General features: G+C 39.6%; 1 protein-coding gene and 1 long non-coding RNA gene across 4 annotated transcripts in view; one reads left to right on the top strand and one right to left on the bottom strand.

Moving 5' to 3' along the window:
• LOC142099942 (uncharacterized) overlaps positions 1-15,705 on the bottom strand; it is a 101,385-nt gene extending 85,680 nt beyond the window's left edge. For both annotated transcript variants that reach the window (XR_012678639.1, XR_012678638.1), the window contains exons 1-2: positions 15,606-15,705; positions 11,309-11,432 (exon numbers count right to left, since the gene is read on the bottom strand). This is a non-coding gene — a long non-coding RNA (uncharacterized LOC142099942). The remainder of the gene's footprint in view (positions 1-11,308; positions 11,433-15,605) is intronic.
• Positions 1-18,948, top strand: part of DAG1 (dystroglycan 1) — a 98,716-nt gene that overhangs the window by 62,781 nt on the left and 16,987 nt on the right. The window contains exon 1 of one of the 2 annotated variants that reach the window (XM_075183921.1): positions 15,836-15,943. The exons of the other annotated variant lie outside the window; for it this stretch is intronic. The gene's annotated coding sequence lies outside the window, so the exon portion shown is untranslated. Of the gene's footprint in view, positions 1-15,835; positions 15,944-18,948 lie in introns of those variants that run through there. 2 annotated transcript variants of the gene reach the window in all.

Below are 18,948 nucleotides of genomic sequence, written 5' to 3'. Positions count from 1 at the left end.
CAGCATATTATAACTATCCAGCATATTATACATAACTATCCTGCATATTATACATAACTATCCTGCATATTATAACTATCCAGAATATTGTATGCAACTATCCAGCATATTATAACTATCCAGCATATTGTACATTACTATGCAGCATATTGTACATAACTATCCAGCATATTGTACATAACTATCCAGCATATTATAACTATCCAGCATATTATACATAACTATCCAGCATATTATAACTATCCAGCATATTATACATAACTATTGAGCATATTATAACTATCCAGCATATTGTACATAACTATCCAGCATATTATAACTATCCAGCATATTGTACATAACTATCCAGCATATTATAACTATCCAGCATGTTGTACATACCTATGCAGCATATTATACATAACTATCCAGCATATTATAACTATCCAGCATATTGTACATAACTATCCAGCATATTATAACTATCCAGCATATTGTACATAACTATCCAGCATATTATAACTATCCAGCATATTGTACATAACTATCCAGCATATTGTACATAACTATCCAGCATATTATAACTGTCCAGCATATTATAACTATCCAGCATATTATACATAACTATCCTGCATATTATACATAACTATCCTGCATATTATAACTATCCAGAATATTGTATGCAACTATCCAGCATATTATAACTATCCAGCATATTGTACATTACTATGCAGCATATTGTACATAACTATCCAGCATATTGTACATAACTATCCAGCATATTATAACTATCCAGCATATTATACATAACTATCCAGCATATTATAACTATCCAGCATATTATACATAACTATTGAGCATATTATAACTATCCAGCATATTGTACATAACTATCCAGCATATTATAACTATCCAGCATATTGTAAATAACTATCCAGCATATTATAACTATTCAGCACATTATACATACCTATCCAGCATATTGTACATAACTATGTAGCATATTGTACATAACTATCCAGCATACTATAACTATCCAGCATATTGAACATAACTATCCAGCATATTATACATAACTATCCAGCATATTATACATAACTATCCTGCATATTATAACTATCCAGCATATTATACATAACTATCCAGCATATTATAACTATCCAGCATATTATACATAACTATCCAGCATATTATAACTATCCAGCATATTATACATAACTATCCAGCATATTATACATAACTATCCTGCATATTATACATAACTATCCTGCATATTATAACTATCCAGCATATTATACATAACTATCCTGCATATTATAACTATCCAGCATATTAAACATAACTATCCAGCATATTATACATAACTATCCTGCATATTATAACTATCCAGCATATTATACATAACTATCCAGCATATTATACATAACTATCCAGCATATTGTACATAACTATCCAGCATATTATAACTATCCAGCATATTATACATAACTATCCAGCATATTATACATAACTATCCTGCATATTATAACTATCCAGCATATTATACATAACTATCCAGCATATTATAACTATCCAGCATATTATACATAACTATCCAGCATATTATACATAACTATCCAGCATATTATAACTATCCAGCATATTATACATAATTTACCAGCATATTATACATAACTTACCAGCATATTATACATAACTATCCTGCATATTATAACTATCCAGCATATTATACATAACTATCCAGCATATTGTAAATAACTTACCAGCATATAACTATCCAGCATATTATACATAACTATCCAGCATATTATACATAACTATCCTGCATATTATACATAACTATCCTGCATATTATAACTATCCAGCATATTATACATTACTATCCAGCATATTATACATAACTATCCTGCATATTATAACTATTCAGCATATTATACATAACTATCCTGCATATTGTAACTATCCAGCATATTATACATAACTATCCAGCATATTATACATAACTATCCTACATATTATAACTATCCAGCATATTATACATAACAATCCAGCATATTATACATAACTATCCAGCAAATTATACATAACTATCCGGCATATTGTACCTAACTATCCAGCATATTATACATAACTATCCAGCATATTATAACTATCCAGCATATTGTACATAACTATCCAGCATATTATAACTATCCAGCATGTTGTACATAACTATGCAGCATATTATACATAACTATCCAGCATATTATAACTATCCAGCATATTGTACATAACTATCCAGCATATTGTACATAACTATCCAGCATATTATAACTATCCAGCATATTGTACATAACTATCCAGCATATTGTACATAACTATCCAGCATATATTAACTGTCCAGCATATTGTACATAACTATTGAGCATATTATAACTATCCAGCATATTGTACATAACTATCCAGCATATTATAACTATCCAGCATATTGTACATAACTATCCAGCATATTATAACTATCCAGCATGTTGTACATACCTATGCAGCATATTATACATAACTATCCAGCATATTATAACTATCCAGCATATTGTACATAACTATCCAGCATATTATAACTATCCAGCATATTGTACATAACTATCCAGCATATTATAACTATCCAGCATATTGTACATAACTATCCAGCATATTGTACATAACTATCCAGCATATTATAACTGTCCAGCATATTATAACTATCCAGCATATTATACATAACTATCCTGCATATTATACATAACTATCCTGCATATTATAACTATCCAGAATATTGTATGCAACTATCCAGCATATTATAACTATCCAGCATATTGTACATTACTATGCAGCATATTGTACATAACTATCCAGCATATTGTACATAACTATCCAGCATATTATAACTATCCAGCATATTATACATAACTATCCAGCATATTATAACTATCCAGCATATTATACATAACTATTGAGCATATTATAACTATCCAGCATATTGTACATAACTATCCAGCATATTATAACTATCCAGCATATTGTAAATAACTATCCAGCATATTATAACTATTCAGCACATTATACATACCTATCCAGCATATTGTACATAACTATGTAGCATATTGTACATAACTATCCAGCATACTATAACTATCCAGCATATTGAACATAACTATCCAGCATATTATACATAACTATCCAGCATATTATACATAACTATCCTGCATATTATAACTATCCAGCATATTATACATAACTATCCAGCATATTATAACTATCCAGCATATTATACATAACTATCCAGCATATTATAACTATCCAGCATATTATACATAACTATCCAGCATATTATACATAACTATCCTGCATATTATACATAACTATCCTGCATATTATAACTATCCAGCATATTATACATAACTATCCTGCATATTATAACTATCCAGCATATTAAACATAACTATCCAGCATATTATACATAACTATCCTGCATATTATAACTATCCAGCATATTATACATAACTATCCAGCATATTATACATAACTATCCAGCATATTGTACATAACTATCCAGCATATTATAACTATCCAGCATATTATACATAACTATCCAGCATATTATACATAACTATCCTGCATATTATAACTATCCAGCATATTATACATAACTATCCAGCATATTATAACTATCCAGCATATTATACATAACTATCCAGCATATTATACATAACTATCCAGCATATTATAACTATCCAGCATATTATACATAATTTACCAGCATATTATACATAACTTACCAGCATATTATACATAACTATCCTGCATATTATAACTATCCAGCATATTATACATAACTATCCAGCATATTGTAAATAACTTACCAGCATATAACTATCCAGCATATTATACATAACTATCCAGCATATTATACATAACTATCCTGCATATTATACATAACTATCCTGCATATTATAACTATCCAGCATATTATACATTACTATCCAGCATATTATACATAACTATCCTGCATATTATAACTATTCAGCATATTATACATAACTATCCTGCATATTGTAACTATCCAGCATATTATACATAACTATCCAGCATATTATACATAACTATCCTACATATTATAACTATCCAGCATATTATACATAACAATCCAGCATATTATACATAACTATCCAGCAAATTATACATAACTATCCGGCATATTGTACCTAACTATCCAGCATATTATACATAACTATCCAGCATATTATAACTATCCAGCATATTGTACATAACTATCCAGCATATTATAACTATCCAGCATGTTGTACATAACTATGCAGCATATTATACATAACTATCCAGCATATTATAACTATCCAGCATATTGTACATAACTATCCAGCATATTGTACATAACTATCCAGCATATTATAACTATCCAGCATATTGTACATAACTATCCAGCATATTGTACATAACTATCCAGCATATATTAACTGTCCAGCATATTGTACATAACTATCCAGCAAATTATAACTATCCAGCATATTATACATAACTATCCAGCATATTGTACCTAACTATCCAGCATATTATACATAACTATCCAGCATATTATAATAATCCAGCGTATTATACATAACTATCCAGCATATTATAACTATCCAGCATATTGTACATAACTATGCAGCATATTATACATAACTATCCAACATATTATAACTATCCAGCATATTGTACATAACTATCCAGCATATTATAACTATCCAGCATATTGTACATAACTATCCAGCATATTATAACTATCCAGCATATTGTACATAACTATCCAGCATATTGTACATAACTATCCAGCATATTATAACTGTCCAGCATATTATACATAACTATCCAGCATATTATAACTATCCAGCATATTATACATAACTATCCAGCATATTGTACATAACTATCCAGCATATTATAAATATCCAGCATATTGTACATAACTATCCAGCATATTATAACTATCCAGCATATTGCACATAACTATCCAGCATATTATAACTATCCAGCATATTAAACATAACTATCCAGCATACTATAACTATCCAGCATATTATACATAACTATCCAGCATATTGTATATAACTATCGAGCACATTATAACTATCCAGCATATTGTACATAACTATCCAGCATATTATAACTATCCAGCATATTATACATAACTATCCAGCATACTGTAGATAACTATCCAGCATATTATAACTATCCAGCATATTGTACATAACTATCCAGCATATTATAACTATCCAGCATATTATACATAACTATCCAGCATATTGTACATAACTATGCAGCATATTGTACATAACTATCCAGCATATTATAACTATCCAGCATATTGTACATAACTATCCAGCATATTATAATTATCCAGCATATTATACATAACTATCCAGCATATTATACATAACTATCCTGCATATTATACATAACTATCCTGCATATTATAACTATCCAGCATATTATACATCACTATCCAGCATATTTTAACTATCCAGCATATTATACATAACTATCCTGCATATTATAACTATCCAGCATATTATACATAACTATCCAGCATATTATACATAACTATCCAGCATATTGTACATAACTATCCAGCATATTATAACTATCCAGCATATTATACATAACTATCCAGCATATTATACATAACTATCCTGCATATTATACATAACTATCCTGCATATTATAACTATCCTGCATATTATACATAACTATCCAGCATATTATAACTATCCAGCATATTATACATAACTATCCAGCATATTATAACTATCCAGCATATTATACATTACTATCCAGCATATTACACATAACTATCCTGCATATTATAACTATCCAGCATATTATACATAACTATCCAGCATATTATACATTACTATCCAGCATATTATACATAACTATCCTGCATATTATAACTATCCAGCATATTATACATAACTATCCTGCATATTGTAACTATCCAGCATATTATACATAACTATCCAACATATTATACATAACTATCCTGCATATTATAACTATCCAGCATATTATACATAACAATCCAGCATATTATACATAACTATCCAGCATATTGTACCTAACTATCCAGCATATTATACATAACTATCCAGCATATTATAACTATCCAGCATATTGTACATAACTATCCAGCATATTATAACTATCCAGCATATTGTACATAACTATCCAGCATATTATAACTATCCAGCATATTTTACATAACTATGCAGCATATTGTACATAACTATCTAGCATATTATAACTATCCAGCATATTATACATAACTATCCAGCATATTATAACTATCCAGCATATTGTACATAACTATGCAGCATATTATACATAATTATCCAGCATATTATAACTATCCAGCATATTGTACATAACTATCCAGCATATTATAACTATCCAGCATATTGTACATAACTATCCAGCATATTGTACATAACTATCCAGCATATTATAACTGTCCACCATATTGTACATAACTATCCAGCATATTATAACTATCCAGCATATTATACATAACTATCCAGCATATTGTACATAACTATACAGCATATTATAAATATCCAGCATATTGTACATAACTATCCAGCATATTATAACTATCCAGCATATTGCACATAACTATCCAGCATATTATAACTATCCAGCATATTATACATAACTATCCAGCATATTGTACATAACTATCCAGCATATTATAACTATCCAGCAAATTGTATGTAACTATCCAGCATATTATAACTATCCAGCATATTGTACATAACTATGCAGCATATTGTACATAACTATCCAGCATATTGTACATAACTATCCAGCATATTATAACTATCCAGCATATTAAACATAACTATCCAGCATATTATAACTATGCAGCATATTATACATAACTATCCAGCATATTATACATAACTATCCTGCATATTATAACTATCCAGCATATTATACATAACTATCCAGCATATTATAACTATCCTGCATATTATAACTATCCAGCATATTATACATAACTATCCAGCATATTATAACTATCCAGCATATTATAACTATCCAGCATATTATACATAACTATCCAGCATATTATATATAACTATCCTGCATATTATAACTATCCAGCATATTATACATAACTATCCAGCATATTATACATAACTATCCTGCATATTATAACTATCCAGCATATTATACATAACTATCCAGCATATTATACATAACTATCCAGCATATTATAACTATCCAGCATATTATACATAACTATCCTGCATATTATAACTATCCAGCATATTATACATAACTATCCAGCATATTATAACTATCCAGCATATTATACATAACTATCCAGCATATTATACATAACTATCCAGCATATTGTACATAACTATCCTGCATATTATAACTATCCAGCATAGTATACATAACTATCCAGCATATTATACATAACTATCCAGCATAGTATACATAACTATCCAGCATATTGTACATAACTATCCAGCATATTATAACTATCCAGCATATTATACATAACTATCCAGCATATTATACATAACTATCCTGCATATTATAACTATCCAGCATATTATACATAACTATCCAGCATATTATACATAACTATCCTGCATATTATAACTATCCAGCATATTATACATAACTATCCAGCATATTATAACTATCCAGCATATTATACATAACTATCCAGCATATTATAACTATCCAGCATATTATACATAACTATCCAGCATATTATACATAACTATCCAGCATATTATATATAACTATCCTGCATATTATACATAACTATCCTGCATATTATAACTATCCAGCATATTATACATAACTATCCAGCATATTATACATAACTATCCTGCATATTATAACTATCCAGCATATTATACATAACTATCCAGCATATTATATATAACTATCCTGCATATTATAACTATCCAGCATATTATACATAACTATCCAGCATATTATACATAACTATCCTGCATATTATAACTATCCAGCATATTATACATAACTATCCAGCATATTATACATAACTATCCAGCATATTATAACTATCCAGCATTGTCTGTGTATGTTATGAAATTTAGACTGTAAGCCCCAATGGTGGAGGGACTGATGTGAGTGAGTTCTCTGTACAGCGCTGGTGTTGGTGGCGCTATATAAATGCGATGATGATGATGATGATGAAACATCTTTTGGGGTGACCATCTCCTTTATCAGGAAACTGACTTGTTACACCCCGACAAAGCATGATGTCCCCTCAGAGACCATACCCTCATACCCCCAGCCTGGCTTGTTCTATGTATCAGGACAGTGGGTGTGACCCATCACAATAGGGGTGTGGTCATACAACTGGGGGCGTGTCTTGGCTGCCACATACTCTCCTCCCCTCCCCGCCAAAAACATATGTCATTGCCGTGCGCACCAGTGAATGGGACACACCTCCCAAACTTCCCTCCCGCAGGACAAAGCCCTCAAACTGGGACTGTCCCGCCTATGAACACCCTACATATATGTGCCCAAGGTCTCCGTGTGACTGAGCTGCTCGTACTGAAGGAGAACAATGATTATCCTTCGCTGGTCTCTCTCCATTTATTACATTCCAAGTTCACTAACTAGACAAATAACACCCACCCTCCAACATACTGCGCACAATGTACACATCGGGCAGCTTCCATGTCAGAGAAGGGGACATATCATTTCTCTGGTGGAATGTGAGGGTAACAAGGCCTGACTTCGGCGGATCTGGACGGACAGTTCCGTCATTTTACACACAATTGGCTCTGACGCATGGAGTGCGTGGTCCAAAGATGAGGATCCAGTCTGCTGATGACTGCGATCTACCAGTGTGTGAGGTCATCAATAGACCAACCAATCACTGCGCTGCATCGGTCTAACACGGTCACTGGTGTGCGCCCATATTGGTCACCGCTCCTTAGCTCAGATTAAGCTGCCAGCGAGCAGTACCCCAGATGGAGGTTCTGTTACACACAGAACCAGTCTGTCTCTGCAGAGTATCACACAGCATCTATCTCCGAGCAGTACCCCAGATGGAGGTTCTGTTATACACAGATCCAGTCTGTCTCTGCAGAGTATCACACAGGAACTATCTCCGAGCAGTACCCCAGATGGAGGTTCTGTTATACACAGATCCAGTCTGTCTCTGCAGAGTATCACACAGGAACTATCTCCGAGCAGTACCCCAGATGGAGGTTCTGTTATACACAGATCCAGTCTGTCTCTGCAGAGTATCACACAGGAACTATCTCCGAGCAGTACCCCAGATGGAGGTTCTGTTATACACAGATCCAGTCTGTCTCTGCAGAGTATCACACAGGAACCATCTCCGAGCAGTACCCCAGATGGAGGTTCTGTTATACGCAGAACCAGTCTGTCTCTGCAGAGTATCACACAGGAACTATCTCCGAGCAGTACCCCAGATGGAGGTTCTGTTATACACAGAACCAGTCTGTCTCTGCAGAGTATCACACAGGAACTATCTCCGAGCAGTACCCCAGATGGAGGTTCTGTTATACACAGAACCAGTCTGTCTCTGCAGAGTATCACACAGGAACTATCTCCGAGCAGTACCCCAGATGGAGGTTCTGTTATACACAGAACCAGTCTGTCTCTGCAGAGTATCACACAGGAACTATCTCTGAGCAGTAACACAGATTATGTTTCTTATCATACAGAACATTTTACAACAACTGATATTACAAGTGTCCCAGATGAACACAGGAAGAGATTTGTGTTTTGTGCAATAAACAATCGTGTCGTCCTTTATCTCTTGAAGTGCGTTGACCTGGTCCGTGCGCTGTCTCTGGGTTTGGCGCCATGTGTTGCTTATATTATATCTACATTCAAATCCCTAATAAGTGTGAAGGAAATGATTTGTGTAGATCATAAGAGGGGTCGTCAGGCCTGTAATAAGCCGGGTGCAGCATTTCTACTTCACCGGCTGTAGACGCTGTTGCCGAAACTGTGCGGTTCATTGTCGTGTTATCTTACCAATGTCACCGTCGCCTTCACCTGATCAGTAACATCAGTGACATTTGTATATTGGAACCTTTCCTGGTGTTTTTAGTCTGCTCAGACTGTAAAATTATATTAATATTTTATTTACAATGTATATTTTAACAAGACACACACTTGAATATCTACCTCTCTAAACAGCACTTCCCTAGACACACAGCAGCCGTGAGATCTTACTTGTGAGACTTGTGCAAGAGGACAGAGAGGCTGCGAGCAGGATAACGTCACCACAATGTAACATACAATATATTGTAAGATAATAACAGTGACCCGTCAGGCTAACTGCGCGGCAGGGCTGGCAAAACTCAGCATAACAAGGAGAGGAGGTCCCGGGTCCACAATAAACCCTCCACCCTGCTAGTCACCCTGATGAGGATGAATCACAAACTGAGACTTATACCACAGATGCCAACGTATATTTAGTAACATGAAAGGTCTAAGCGCAGAGGACTGATCTGCATGTACCATACAGGGACTCTGTGCACCAGGCCGGGGCAACACAGAATCAGGTTTAAGGCAACTTTTATATATCTGTACTTTGCACTCTTTTCCCAGTAGGAATAATAGAGGATGGGGGTGTGGGATAGTGGGACACCATTGTTAATCACGAGTGTATTTACTCACAGAGCTCAGAGCAGCGCCAACCCCTGGCATCAAGGCTTTGCCCACTTCTGATCAGGGAGGGTGGAAGATTGGGGCAAGGCATTGATAACTCGGGAGTAGACAAGTATGACACCAGCAATGGATGAATAATTTGCGTTACAGAAAATCCAATGAGGGACGTTTGTGTAAAGCGGCGTGCTGGAAAATGCGCAGTTTCCCGTGACAACCACTCTCTCAAAGTGAGAGAGGCTTCTTATTGGCTGCAGTGGGGGCCGGTCTTATAGCGGGCTACCTTGGGCTGAGCCACTGGGCCACCTACATTTATTTTACTTTAAAATGTTCCTAATTGGCTACTGAGTCGAGTCCTGGCCCCCCTCCCCCCTCACCCCCCCGGCCTTCCCCTGATCTGGAACCCTGTAATAGGGTTATCTGGGACCAGCACATTCCTACTCTGTACTGTTACAATACAACCCAGCAGTCAGCATTATGGGGAAGCATCTCGGTGCAGAATATTGGAATGTTTCTATGGTGCAAGTTGCCCCCCACCCCCCTTCAGACCATACCACACAGCAGAATGAAATCACTCTGTCACCCCAGTTCTACTAATGCAGAATTTACAAACCTGGAGCGGTGTAGCGCACGTGAAGATGGCGTTGCCTGAGCGCTGCACCTCTGGGAAACGGCTGTTGCGGCATAAAATTTCGATTCTCACAACATTCCAACTTCGCTCATCTCTATTTAAACTGCTGTAAATCAGAGAAACAAAATGTTACTTGTGTTAAGTGTTTATGTTCTGTGTGACATCTGCAAGTAGCACATCGCAGCCAGCGCTGAATCATTCGTCTGATTGGTACAGGTTTCCCCAGACATCACTCCCCGTTATCGCTGATTGACTTCATTGATGTATTATCTGATGTTATTCTGCATCTATGAGGGGGATTCACAGAACTTGTGCTTAGTATGTAAATTGTCAGAGGTTGCGGAATGAACAAGCTGTGATTAACGAGGATACAATATGTATTGCAGTAATCACTAATGTGACCTGGTTAATAAAACTACAACTGAAAACGGTGACCAGAGGGTCAACAACTTGCAATCTGCAACTGCATTAAAGAAAAGACTTTAACGCATTATTCTCTAGGTGGGAAACCAAACCCGCAGTAGTGTGCAGCATAATACGGGTTAGTGGCCTAGCGGACCATGCCCCAATCCCAGCCTCTCCTCTCCCTGTGGCACGCACCATTCCCGGCCTCTCCTCTCCCTGTGGCACGCACCATTCCCGGACTCTCCTCTCCCTGTGGCACGCACCATTCCCGGACTCTCCCCTCCATGTGGCACGCACCATTCCCGGACTCTCCCCTCCATGTGGCACGCACCATTCCCGGACTCTCCTCTCCCTGTGGCACGCACCATTCCCGGACTCTCCCCTCCCTGTGGCACGCACCATTCCCGGACTCTCCTTTCCCTGTGGCACGCACCATTCCCGAACTCTCCCCTCCCTGTGGCACGCACCATTCCCGGACTCTCCCCTCCCTGTGGCACGCACCATTCCCGGACTCTCCCCTCCCTGTGGCACGCACCATTCCCGGACTCTCCTTTCCCTGTGGCACGCACCATTCCCGAACTCTCCCCTCCCTGTGGCACGCACCATTCCCGGACTCTCCCCTCCCTGTGGCATGCACCATTCCCGGACTCTCCCCTCCTTGTGGCACGCACCATTCCCGGACTCTCCCCTCCCTGTGGCATGCACCATTCCCAGACTCTCCCCTCCATGTGGCACGCACCATTCCCGGACTCTCCTCTCCCTGTGGCACGCATCATTCCCGGACTCTCCCCTCCCTGTGGCACGCACCATTCCCGGACTCTCCCCTCCCTGTGGCACGCACCATTCCCGGATTCTCCCCTCCCTGTGGCACGCACCATTCCCGGACTCTCCCCTCCCTGTGGCATGCACCATTCCCGGACTCTCCCCTCCTTGTGGCACGCACGTTTCCCGGACTCTCCTCTCCCTGTGGCACGCACCATTCCCGGCCTCTCATCTCCCTGTGGCACGCACCATTCCCGGCCTCTCATCTCCCTGTGGCACACACCATTCCCAGACTCTCCCCTCCATGTGGCACGCACCATTCCCGGACTCTCCCCTCCCTGTGGCACGCACCATTCCCGGACTCTCCCCTCCCTGTGGCATGCACCATTCCCGGACTCTCCCCTCCTTGTGGCACGCACTTTTCCCGGACTCTCCTCTCCCTGTGGCACGCACCATTCCCGGCCTCTCATCTCCCTGTGGCACGCACCATTCCCGGCCTCTCATCTCCCTGTGGCACGCACCATTCCCGGACTCTCCCCTCCCTGTGGCACACACCATTCCCAGACTCTCCTCTCCCTGTGGCACGCACCATTCCCGGCCTCTCATCTCCCTGTGGCACACACCATTCCCAGACTCTCCTCTCCCTGTGGCACGCACCATTCCCGGACTCTCCTCTTCCTGTAGCACGCACCATTCCCATACTCTCCCCGCCCTGTGGAATGCACCATTCCCGGACTCTCCCCTCCCTGTGGCACGCACCATTCCCGGACTCTCCCCTCCATGTGGCACGCACCATTCCCAGCCTCTCCCCTCCATGTGGCACGCACCATTCCCGGACTCTCCTCTCCCTGTGGCACGCACCATTCCCGGAATCTCCTCTCCCTGTGGCACCCACCAATCCATGCCTCTCCTCTGCCTGTGGCACGCACCATCCCTGGACTCTCCTCTCCCTGTGGCATGAAACATTCCCGGACTCTCCTCTCCATGTGGCACGCACCATTCCCGGACTCTCCTCTCCTTGTGGCACGCACCATTCCCGGAATCTCCTCTCCCTGTGGCACCCACCAATCCATGCCTCTCCTCTGCCTGTGGCACGCACCATCCCTGGACTCTCCTCTCCCTGTGGCATGAAACATTCCCGGACTCTCCTCTCCATGTGGCACGCACCATTCCCAGACTCTCCCCTCCATGTGGCACGCACCATTCCTGGACTCTCCTTTCCCTGTGGCACGCACCATTCCTGGACTCTCCTTTCCCTGTGGCACGCACCATTCCTGGCTTCTCTCCTCTCCCTGTGGCACACACCATTCCCGGACTCTCCCCTCCTTGTGGCACGCACCATTCCCGGACTCTCCCCTCCTTGTGGCACGCACCATTCCCGGACTCTCCCCTCCTTGTGGCACGCACCATTCCCGGACTCTCCCCTCCTTGTGGCACGCACCATTCCCGGACTCTCCCCTCCTTGTGGCACGCACCATTCCCGGACTCTCCTTTCCCTGTGGCATGCACCATTCCCGGACTCTCCCCTCCATGTGGCACGCACCATTCCCGGACTCTCCTTTCCCTGTGGCACGCACCATTCCTGGACTCTCCCCTCCATGTGGCACGCACCATTCCCGGACTCTCCTCTGCCTGTGGCACCATTCCTGGACTCTCCTCTGCCTGTGGCACGTACCATTCCCGGACTCTCCTTTCCCTGTGGCACGCACCATTCCTGGACTCTCCCCTCCATGTGGCACGCACCATTCCCGGACTCTCCTCTGCCTGTGGCACCATTCCTGGACTCTCCCCTCCCTGTGGCACGCACCATTCCCGGACTCTCCTCTGCCTGTGGCACCATTCCCGGACTCTCCTCTGCCTGTGGCACGTACCATTCCCAGACTCTCCCCTCCCTGTGGCACGCACCATTCCTGGACTCTCCCCTCCATGTGGCACGCACCATTCCCGGACTCTCCTCTCCCTGTGGCACGCACCATTCCCGGACTCTCCCCTCCATGTGGCACCATTCCCAGACTCTCCCAAACTCTCTTCGTAGCATTCTGCAGTTTCCAACTCACCTCCTCTTGTGGCATGCAGCATGGTGTTATAGACAATACAGTGGAGGTCCATGGTGTTATATACAGCATAGTGAGAGTATTGGATTTTGTGCACAGTACAATGATGATATTGGTGTTATACACACTATAGTGATAATATATGGTGTTATACACAGTACAGTGATGATATATGGTGTTATACAGAGCACAGTGATGATATATGGTGTTATACACAGTATAGTGATGATATATGGTGTTATACACAGTACAGTGATGATATATGGTGTTATACACAGTACAGTGATGATATCTGGTGTTATACACAGTACAGTGATGATATTTGGTGTTATACACAGTACAGTGATGATATATGGTGTTATACTCACTATAGTGATGATATATGGTGTTATACTCACTATAGTGATGATATTTGGTGTTATACACAGTACAGTGATGATATATGGTGTTATACTCACTATAGTGATGATATTTGGTGTTAAACTCACTATAGTGATGATATTTGGTGTTATACACAGTACAGTGATGATATATGGTGTTATACTCACTATAGTGATGATATTTGGTGTTATACACAGTACAGTGATGATATATGGTGTTATACTCACTATAGTGATGATATTTGGTGTTATACACAGTACAGTGATGATATATGGTGTTATACTCACTATAGTGATGATATTTGGTGTTATACACAGTACAGTGATGATATATGGTGTTATACTCACTATAGTGATGATATTTGGTGTTATACACAGTACAGTGATGATATTTGGTGTTATACACAGTACAGTGATGATATATGGTGTTATACACAGTACAGTGATGATATTTGGTGTTATACACAGTACAGTGATGATATATGGTGTTATACTCACTATAGTGATGATATTTGGTGTTATACACAGTACAGTGATGATATATGGTGTTATACTCACTATAGTGATGATATTTGGTGTTATACACAGTACAGTGATGATATATGGTGTTATACTCACTATAGTGATGATATTTGGTGTTATACACAGTACAGTGATGATATATGGTGTTATACTCACTATAGTGATGATATTTGGTGTTATACACAGTATAGTTAGTACACAGTTCCGTGCCTATCATCTCTCTCACGTACACAGAGTAAACCCGGCTCTCTCTCGGACCCCGGGAAGAGGCGGCAGCGCCTCAGCCTGGCCCCGCCCTGCTGGACATCACGTAGGAACACGCCGATTGGTCGCCCTCGCAGCTGAGCGGAGTGATGTTGGCACGGGGGCGGAGCGAACCAAGCGGAGAGGGGAGGACTGGGCGAGCGGACACAGAGTAGGGGAAGTGAGTGTAGTGAGCGGCGGCCTGTGACGGGGCCTGGGACACTGAGCGGCCTCTGAGGAGACGGAGAGCGGTGAGTACGAGGGGGGAAACCCGCTGTGTAGCGGGGCCGTGTAATGGGCTGGTCCTGGTCTTTATCGGCCTATAATGGTCTATGTTATATATATATATATATATATATATATATATATATATATATATATATATATATATACACACCCCTCATGATAGTGTAATATGTGTATAATGCTCTATATTGTATCTATACTCCCCTCAGTGTAGTGTAATATGTGTATAATGCTCTATATTATATCTATACTCCCCTCAGTGTAGTGTAATATGTGTATAATGCTCTATATTGTATCTATACTCCCCTCATTATAGTGTAATATGTGTATAATGCTCTATATTGTATCTATACTCCCCTCATTATAGTGTAATATGTGTATAATGCTCTATATTGTATCTATACTCCCCCTCATTATAGTGTAATATGTGTATAATGCTCTATATTGTATCTATACTCCCCTCATTATAGTGTAATGTGTATAATGCTCTATATTGTATCTATACTTCCCTCAGTGTAGTGTAATATGTGTATAATGCTCTATATTGTATCTATACTCCCCTCATTATAGTGTAATATGTGTATTATGCTCTATATTGTATCTATACTCCCCCTCATTATAGTGTAATATGTGTATAATGCTCTGTATTGTATCTATACTCCCCCTCATTATAGTGTAATATGTGTATAATGCTCTGTATTATATCTATACTCCCCCTCATTATAGTATAATATGTGTATAATGCTCTATATTATATCTATACTCCCCTCATTATAGTATAATGGTCTATATTATATCTATACTCCCCTCATTATAGTGTAATATGTGTATAATGCTCTATATTATATCTATACTCCCCCTCATTGTAGTGTCATATGTGTATAATGCTCTATATTGTATCTATACTCCCCTCATAGTATAATGCTCTATATTATATCTATACTCCCCTCAGTGTAGTGTAATATGTGTATAATGCTCTATATTATATCTATACTCCCCTCAGTGTAGTGTAATATGTGTATAATGCTCTATATTATATCTATACTCCCCTCAGTGTAGTGTAATGTGTATAATGCTCTATATATCCATACTCCCCTCAGTGTACTGTAATATGTGTATAATGCTCTATATTATATCTATACATCCCTTAGTGTAGTGTAATATGTGTATAATGGTCTGTGTCCCTTATTGTACTGTAATATGTGTATAATGGTCTATATTATATCCATACTCTCCTCAGTGTACTGTAATGTGTATAATGGTCTGTGTCCCTTATTGTAATGTGTATAATGGTCTATATTATATCTATACACCCCTCAGTGTCCTGTAATATGTGTATAATGGTCTGTGCCCCTCATTATAGTGTAATATGTGTATAATGCTCTATATTATATCCATACACCCCTCATTGTACTGTAATATGTATATAATGTTCAATATTATATACATACACCCCTCAGTATTCTGTAATATGTGTATAATGCTCCACACACCCCTCATTATACCATTGTGTGTGTTATGAGTATATGTAAACTACTTACACTTGGGCTAATGAGAGCACGGGGCTGTGTGTGTAATATATATATCTCTATCACTGTATACAGCTATATCTCTGTGCTCACTGTCACATACTGAGCACAGGGGTTAGTTGTACAAGTGGATGAATCCTCAGGACGTCTTTGGGGCCTGGGTGCAGTGCGAGCCTCCATGTCACTTATAGGCGCTGTCCTCCTACGCGGGTGGGTGTCCAGCGGACGTCACAGTTTGGGGATAGCAGCTGGTTGTTCTGTCTGCTTAGCACAGCGCTAGTTTCAGGCCTGGTCCATCTAGCAGGAGGTGGGTATGTAGAGAGTGCAAGCTCTCCGGATCAGGGAATGTAGTAGACTGTAGTAGTTCATGTATTGTGAAGTCGCCATAGTGCAGCGATAACACGAAGCTATAATGAGCCAAGTTGTATTTAAGTTATTGCGGGTTCACCCACCAGGAACGCTGTGAAGTGTCACCTGCCCGGCCGCTTGTATAATTACTCTGCAGAGACTGCAAGTAAAGTCTGCAGGAGGGAGGTGGAAGTTGGGCCGTGGTCACTGTGTAATGATTGAGCAGAGTAACAGGAGCTGTAACACGGATCATGTGTCCCGTGCAGGATGAAGTCGCCCTGACGTGTCTGCTGGACTCTGTCTGTTACACAGGAGATGTTTGATCAGTGATTCAGATATTACAGGCATTTAATCTGCTGCAGTTATCTGCCCAGGTACCTGCCCTACCTGCCTGGCGTTCCTCTGGAATGTTATGTCTAATGGAGACATTCCTCTAATTCCTGACACCCCCCCTGTACTCCTGTGTCTGACTCTGGAGTGGATCCTTGTAATACTGTGTACGCTACATCCCTGTGTTACTGGCTGTTACTCTGTAGTAATCGTTGGTGAGAAAACAAACTTCTCCAGTGATTTGGAAGCGAATGTTCAGTAATGAGCCCGGCCTCCGCCTCGGGCTACAACCCTGCTTGATATGTAGATTGATCTATTGGATCTGCTGTACTCAATTCACAATCAGGAGAATCTAAACGTCAACACTAATTATGTAACCACTGGGTTGATTAAATATATCCAAAAATGAAGTTTCCCTTATTAAAAGGGCTGTGAGTAAATGTGTTATATTCTGGTTTGCTGGTCAGTGTCCTGTATACACGTCTAATGCAGCTGTAGTGGCCGCTGTGTGAATCCTCTATTACTGGGAAAGAATCGTATATCTATGTCCAGTTCTATATATCGGCCGGTCCCTGAGCTTTAATAATGGCAGCAGGTGAGAATATTTCTAACAAGTTACATTGTGTATATACTTGTACGTTACCCGTTACATTGTGTATATACTTGTACTTTACTTGTTACATTGTGTGTATATACTTGTACGTTACCCGTTACATTGTGTGTATACTTGTATGTTACCCGTACACACGGCTGTTAGAAGGAGAGTATTTACAGTATATTCTTGTATTTCTATGCAGTCATCC

The sequence above is a fragment of the Mixophyes fleayi genome, chromosome 8 (genome assembly GCF_038048845.1).
Source record: "Mixophyes fleayi isolate aMixFle1 chromosome 8, aMixFle1.hap1, whole genome shotgun sequence".
Lineage (NCBI taxonomy): Eukaryota > Metazoa > Chordata > Amphibia > Anura > Limnodynastidae > Mixophyes > Mixophyes fleayi.
The sequence above is the reverse complement of the archived record's forward strand: the minus strand, read 5'-3'. Positions and strand labels throughout refer to the sequence as shown.